Source organism: Carettochelys insculpta, chromosome 1 (genome assembly GCF_033958435.1).
Source record: "Carettochelys insculpta isolate YL-2023 chromosome 1, ASM3395843v1, whole genome shotgun sequence".
Taxonomy (NCBI): domain Eukaryota; kingdom Metazoa; phylum Chordata; order Testudines; family Carettochelyidae; genus Carettochelys; species Carettochelys insculpta.
In genome coordinates, this window is record NC_134137.1 from 221,001,306 (window position 1) to 221,009,109 (window position 7,804).

A 7,804-nucleotide genomic window follows, 5' to 3' on the forward strand; every position below is an offset into this window, starting at 1 on the left:
TACCTACTATTGTTCAGAAAAAAGAAAATTCTATGCCTTCTTGTGTGTTTCACAGATTCCAAGGCCCAAAGGGATCATTATATGATTTTCTAGTGTGACCTGCATAACTCAGGCCATAGAATTTGCACAGTCCCTAATTCAATGAAGACCCAATTCTAACTATGGCCACCAGGAGCTGTTGAAACAAGGATCAAACAATAGTGCAGAAAAGGAAATACATTCTCACTCTAAAAAGTAGCAGAAATAAATCCACGTTGTCTTGCTTATGAAAGCACCTGCTAAATGATCTGTTACACATAGTAAACAAGAACTGGCAGATCTCCAGTCATTCAGAAATCAGGGTCAAAGATTCAAATGCCCCTTAGCACAAACCTGACTATCATCTAACCTAATCCCAGCAAGAGAGAAGTCTGTTGGAGGGTCAGGGGTTCACAGGCATGCAGGAGGCCATCGGTTAAGGAAACAGTACACACTAACTTCAACAAGCTCCGACCTTCCACAATGCTTCCATCCAGTGGTAGATCTGATACTGAATAGTGTCACTTATCACTAATACAAAACATTCATGAAGCACTGTAAACTCAGGGTACATTATAAACAGAGGAGACAAATTCTGTACCCTAAGTTGATAGTCTAAATAAGAACAGAAAACATAGGAAAACCATTCAGGAAAGGCATATTCATGTGTGTGCCACACTTAAAGAGATTCATGTAATATTTTATAACGATCCTCTATTATACCACCAAATAAGGTAAAGCAAGACAAGACTGGAAGAGAAAGAAGTGTGGAATAGCTTTAATGGGGTCTGATGGACTGAATTAAACTGGTCTGAACTAATCTGGGTTTTTCTGGAAATTTTAGGACTCATCCCCAAGAGGGGCAAATTCCTGGAATTAATATATTTACTTATGTTGACAGACCAAGAATCTGCTATGTGTCATGGATGTTTGGCCAAGGGTTACTTAGTGGCTTAAAGGCAATCTTCCTATCACATGTGTCCAGGGCAAGGCAGGTTATGATGTACATTTGTTAACCATGTTCAGTGCTCGTTACTGCTGTAACCCACTTCTGTGCCACTGATGACTTGTGTTTTTATTTCTTACCCTGAGCAATTTGGCTATTAATTGGTTCTAAACATTCACTCGATAAAACTCATTAAGCTATTAAACTCTCTCCTCATGCTGCTTTGCGACAAAAAATTGAGAAAAGACATTTAGAACATATGCCCAGCAACCATGTCCTATACAGAGCAGAAAGATAGGGGACTTAACTGGGTAAACAAAGGAGTTAATTATTTAGCAGCCGTAAACACCAGCTTTTGAACATAGATAAGAGAGAGAACGTGCTCATGAAAGACTTACCAGGCCCAATGGATGCATTTTAAAACAGGGAATGATGAAACAAGCAGATGATTATAAACATTTCTAGAAGAATAGTAAAAAACCGAGATCTGGAGGTTCTCTGGGAATCTGTGAAATGGCTCTTATGCAAAAGGTGAAAGTGCACACGTACTAGCTGGTGTGACATAGTGGTAAGAAGCAGCCACCAGCACTCATCCATACAGGCCTGAGGTGCTTTAAGGACCCTCCGTATAGCACTGCCGTTGCAGCACTTTAACATCACTGGCCCTTTCACTCCACCTGTCAGTGGCCCATCTGGTAGGGTGCAGCACTGCTGCCAACTCCTACTGGTGGGGAGCAAAAGGGGCAGCTGCCCCAGGACCTGGAAATGTAGAAAGTCCCAGGCTCTCGTCTGGTGCTATTGTGGCAGTGGCTGGGAGCCCGACTCCCTTCAAAACACTGTGGTGGCCATGAAGTGGTGGTTGGGGAGTCTGTTCCCGCTAGCCCTGCCCCTTCTGAGGGCCCAAAGGTGCCTCCCACCACCTTGCCCAGGACCCCAGTGCATCAGTAAGTCAGTCCCAGCACTTATTTCCACCAGGGCAGGGGAGAAAGTAAGCTGAACACAAGGCATGTTGAAAACAACAAGGGCAGCCTAAGAGAGCTGATGGTGGACAAGGCAGAATGGATAAAAGTGTTTTAAAAAGCAGCTTTGATAGCAGTAAGTTTGAGGGTGGCTTACCTTTCTGGTAACCATGTGTCCAGCTGGGTAGAGCACTGCTAAGGAGCTTCAGCAACATGGGTTCTAGTCCCTGTTCTGCCAGGTGATCTTAGGAAAGTCACATCTGTTGTGCCTCTGCTTCTCCACCTATAACATTAGACAGATGATCCTGACCTCCTTTGGAAAGTGCTTTGACATCTGATGACAAACATTATTTTAGAAAATATTTCTCCACAATTGGACAAGGAAAGAAGGCAACACAATTTGCCTCACAAGTGGGCCTGATTCTCTGGTGCCCTACATCTAGAAACATAGGGAGGGCCCTACCAAGTTCGTAGCCTTGGAAAAACAAGTCATGGACCAGGAAAAGTGGCCTTGCGTGCTTTTACCCTCTACTACACAGATTTCATGAGGGGGCAGGGGAAACCAGCTTTTCTCAGATTGGGCTCCTGACCCAAAAGGGAGATGTGGGGTGGGAGGGGGATCATAAGGTTATTTTAGGGGGTCACAGTATTGCTATCCTTACTTCTGTGCTGCCTTCATTGCTGCTGCTTGAGAGCAGCAGCTGTTGGCTGGAGCACCCAGCTCTGAAGGCAGCACCCCACCAGCAGCAGCACCGAAGTAAAGGTGACATATCACACCATACCACCCTTCACTTCTGCCTTCAGAGGTGTGTAGTGAACAAGTAGCAATTGTTGACTGAGGGCCCAAGTTTGGAGACAGCAGCTCACAACTCAAGGTGGCAATACCATACCAGGCCATCTTTACTTCTTCACTGTTGCTGGTGGTGGTTCTGCCTTCAGAGCTGGGCTCCCTCTACCAGTAGCCACTGCTCTTCAGCTGCCCAGCTCTGAAGGCAGCACTACCAGCAGCAGCAATGCAGAAATAAGGGTAGTAGTACAGACCTCTACAAATATACCACCAGAAAATTTCGGATTTAAATAGCTGAAACTGTGAAATTTGCAATTTTAAAAATCTTATGTCCATGAAATTGACCCAATTGGACAGAGAATTTCTAGGGCTCTATCCTAGGGTAAGATGGGATCACAAAGGTTACTTTGTTGATGGGGGGCGCTCCTCAAAATTAATTCCATTGATTCCCATCTGACAAAAATAATTGCTCCACAAATTGAAGAGGAGAGACTGACGCTGTTCCCTGCCAGACACCCCAAATGGGGGGCATGAACAAAGGAGAGCAAAGCTGAATCACAAGGGCTTCAGCCCCAGGCAGGGCCCCTGTGATCCGAGCCCAACCACAAAGGGATGAAATCCTCTGACATTTGCCCTGAATACCAGGGTTCAGGATTCATCTTTGGTCCAGTCAGAACCACTGATCTTGTCTAATTAGTGGTGCAAAAAGTACCCTAAAAAGTTACTTGAAAAGTACTGCTACTTTGAAAAAAAATTTAACTATGTAAAAGTCAAAGCATCCTTCTGGAAACCCACTTGAGTGAAAGTACGAACATGCTGTGTCTTGATTGTACTTGAGTATCCAGAAGTAGAGAGTAGCCATCCTATGGAAATCTATGGTTACCCACCCAAATTATGATAGAGAACCATTATTTTTCACGTATGTATTTACTCTCACACACACATAAAATATGCATGTGTGAATGTGTGAGCAAGAGAGAGAGAGAGAGAATACTAAAGATGGGAGGGACCTAAAGGGAACACTAAGTCCAGACCCCTGCCCTCACAGTAGGACCAAGCCCCGTCTAGTTCATCTCTCCGTCAGATATTTATCCAACCTGTTCTTAAATATCTCTAATAATGGAGATTTCACAACCACCCTAGCCAATTTGTTCCAGTAGTTAAATACAACACTCCTGTTAATGCATCCCAGAATCATGTCTCATACTCAGCTTGCGGTTCTCTATGACCCCCTTCTGCAGTACACCATCCTAGGGAGTCACTTCCCATTTTGTGTGCGTGAGAAGTGAAGTTATTCACTCAGGCTACGTCTACACGTGCAGCCAACATCGAAATAGCTTATTTCGATGTTGCGACATCGAAATAGTCTATTTCGATGAATAACGTCTACACGTCCTCCAGGGCCGGCAACGTCGATGTTCAACTTCGACGTTGCTCAGCCCAACATCGAAATAGGCACAGTGAGGGAACGTCTACACGTCAAAGTAGCACACATCGAAATAGGGATGCCAGGCACAGCTGCAGACAGGGTCACAGGGCGGACTCAACAGCCAGCCGCTCCCTTAAAGGGCCCCTCCCAGACACAGTTGCACTAAACACCACAAGATACACAGGGCTGATAACTGGTTGCAGACCCTGTGCCTGCAGCATAGATCCCCAGCTGCCGCAGAAGCAGCCAGAAGCCCTGGGCTAAGGGCTGCTGCCCACGGTGACCATAGAGCCCTGCAGGGGCTGGAGAGAGAGCATCTCTCAACCCCCCAGCTCATGGCCGCCATGGAGGACCCAGCAATTTCGACGTTGCGGGACGCGGATCGTCTACATGGTCCCTACTTCGACGTTGAACGTCGAAGTAGGGCGCTATTCCTATCTCCTCATGAGGTTAGCGACTTCGACGTCTCGCCGCCTAACGTCGAAGTTAACTTCGAAATAGCGCCCGACGCGTGTAGACACGACGGGCGCTATTTCGAAGTTGGTGCTGCTACTTCGAAGTAGTGTGCACATGTAGACGCAGCTTCAGTGCAGTAACTATCGTTCTTTGAGATGTGTCCCCTTAGGTGCTCCGCAAGGTGCTGGGCTGGTCCTGGCACCACTGATCAGAGTCTTCATAGCTTCATCTGGCCATTCTGTGCACATGCCGCTGCTGCAGCTCTCCATTCGTGCTCTTTTGATCACGTGCACAGAATGGATCAAGTCCATTCCTCGAAACCGCTAAGGACTCCGAAGCGGGGAGGGGGTGGGTTGTGGAGTGCTCACAGGGACACACATCTGGAAGAGAAGTTACAGCACCATGGCAAGTAACTTCGCTTCCGTCTGTGAATGATGTCCCCATGGGCGCTCCACCATAGGTGACTGTGCAGCAGTTCCCCAGCAGTAGGAGGAGAGAGGAAGCATCACCGTGTAAGCAGAGAGGACCGCGGCGGCTAGGAAAGCAACCATAGCCCATTGGTCTCGGATAGCGTAGTGTCTCACGAAAGCATCATGGGATGACCAGGTAGCTGCGCTGCAAATGTCTCTATGGCAAACTCCCTTGAGAAAGGCTGTCAAGGTTGCCATGGCTCTCCTAGAAAGAGCCTGTGGTAGTGTCAGGAGCGGCATCTGGCTGGAAGAGTAATGCTGGGTGATGCACGCAATGACGACTTCGGCTATCCAGTGGGATGATAGGCTCACCCCTGGAGAGCTCTGCCAATGAAACCAGCAAGCGGCCTGTTTTCCGGAATGTTTTCATCCGGTCAATATAGAAAGCAAGTGCCCTGTGGATGTCTAAAGTATGCAGCGCCATTTCCTGCAGTGACAAATGCAGTTTAGGATAAAATGCAGGTAAGACTATTGATTCGTTGATGTGAAAAATCAGAACAGATTTTTAGAATGAAACCCGGGTGATTTCTGAGGGTTACTCCGTCCTTAGCGGAGATCATGTAGGGAGGCCCCACGATAAGGGCTGATATTTTACTGACTCTATAGGCAGATGCGATGGCAAGAAGAAAGGCTACCTTCATGGTAAGTAACTTAAGAGGGGTAGTAGCCAGGGGTTCAAACAGCGGTCTCATCAATGCACGTAGTAGTAAGTCGAGGCTTCACAAAGGAGGAGTCTGTCTGCATTGGCGGATACAGATTTATGAGCCCTTTGAGAAACCTTTTAGCGATCAGGTGGGCAAATGCTGAGAACCCACCTATGTGCCTCTGAATGCCGTAATTGCAGCAAGATGCACTCTAAGGAAGGTTAATGCCAATCCAGAGTCTTTTAGGTACGTTATGTTGTCCAAAATAGGAAGAAGGGGAGACATGGGTTCCACACGCTGTACAGAGCGCCAGATCACAAACCTGTGCAACTTGGACAAGTAAGAAGTCCTAGCAGTTTGCTTCTGGCTGTACTCTAAGATTTCCCTGACTTGTGTAGAGCAGAGGAGTTTGGACTCATTGACCCAGCTAGGAACCAAGCCGTAAGGCATAGCCTGCACATTTGAGAATGTTGTAGGATTCCCTGTTTCCGCACTAGAAGATCTGGTAGGAGGGGCAGAGGATATGGAGGGTATGGGACCACTAATGTCATGGTAGTCTCATCCACTCTGGCAACGAGCACTGCGTGGGGGAAAGGCACAAAAAAGAGAAGTCTCCTCCATGTCCTTAAGAATGCGTTGCTTAGCGATCCCTGCCCCACGCCCCACTCTCATTCTGAAGCTGTAACGGCGACATTTCTTGTTGCGATAGGTGGCGTAGAGATCAATGAGAGGAGTGCCCCAATGATGGAACAAGGAGTGGACCACTCCACCTTGGAGTTCCCATTCATGGTCCAGTGCAAAGTGTCTGCACAGCAAATCCGCTGCAACATTGTTGAGCCCAGGTAAATAAGACACCATAAGTTAGATTTAATTTTGAATGCACCATTTCCAGAGTCAGATCGACTCTGCACACAGGGAGCGTGAGCAGGCCCCTCCCTGGTGATTTATATAGTACATTGTTGCCGCATTATATGTTAATAGCTTTACTGTGGTACCCTGAATGTACTGCCAGAAATGCTGGCAGGCTCTGAACAGCCCTGAGTTCCAGCAGGTTGATGTGAAGTAGGTATTCTTGCAGGGACCATCGCCCCTGAATGGTGAGTGTCCACGTGGACTCCCCGACCTAGTAAGGAGTCCGTGGCAATGTGTTGGGATGGTTATCTGGGGTGGAACGGGACCCCAGAGAGGAGATTTTTCCTGCTCTGCCACCATGGGAGAGATGTAAGTACATGAGGTGGAGATACCACCAAGTGGCGAAGGCTGCAGTGAGTGCTGTTATAAGTAGTGGCCACCCATTGTTTCAGCGAGCAAAAATGGAGTCTGGCATACTGCACTACAACAGTTGTAGCCGCCAAGTGGCCCATGAGCCTGAGGCCTACCACTACTTGGACTGTGGGACTGCCCAAGGAGCTCTACGAGGGCCAGTATTGCACGGAACCTGGGGAGGGGCACGTAGGCTCTTGCTGTAGTTGCGTAGCATCGAGCCCCAATGAACTCCAGATCCTGCATAGGCTGGAGGATTAATGACTTCTTGTTGATGAGAAGGCCCAGAGAATGAACAAACGACTGTGTAGTGTGCACCATGTAGTCAGTCTCTGTAGGTGAGGGGCCTTTTATTAGGCAGTCCTCAAGGTAGGGGGAATATCAGAACTCCTTGGCAACGCATGTAAGCTGCCACTACCACCAGAATTTTGGAAAAGACACCCTGGAGGCTGTTGAGAGTCTGAATGGAAGGAGCTGGTACTGAAAGTGCTCCATCCCTGCTCTGAATTGTAGGAATCATCCGCTATTCATCCTGCTCACAATGTGAATGTACGTGTCTCGGAGGCTGAAAGCAGCAAACCAATGGTTGAGGTCTGGGATTGGAATTATTGAGGCTAAGGTCACCATTTTGAACGGCTGTTTTTGCACATACTGGTTCAGCAAACACAAGTCCAGCAGGGGTCTCCAACCACCGCTCCTCTTCTGCATGAGAAAGTAGTGGGAATAAAATCTTTTGCCCCTGAAGTCATGGGGAACTTGTTCCACATCTCCTATAGACAGGAGAGGGTCCACCTCCTTGTGCAGTAGACTCTCATGACAGGGATCCCTGAAG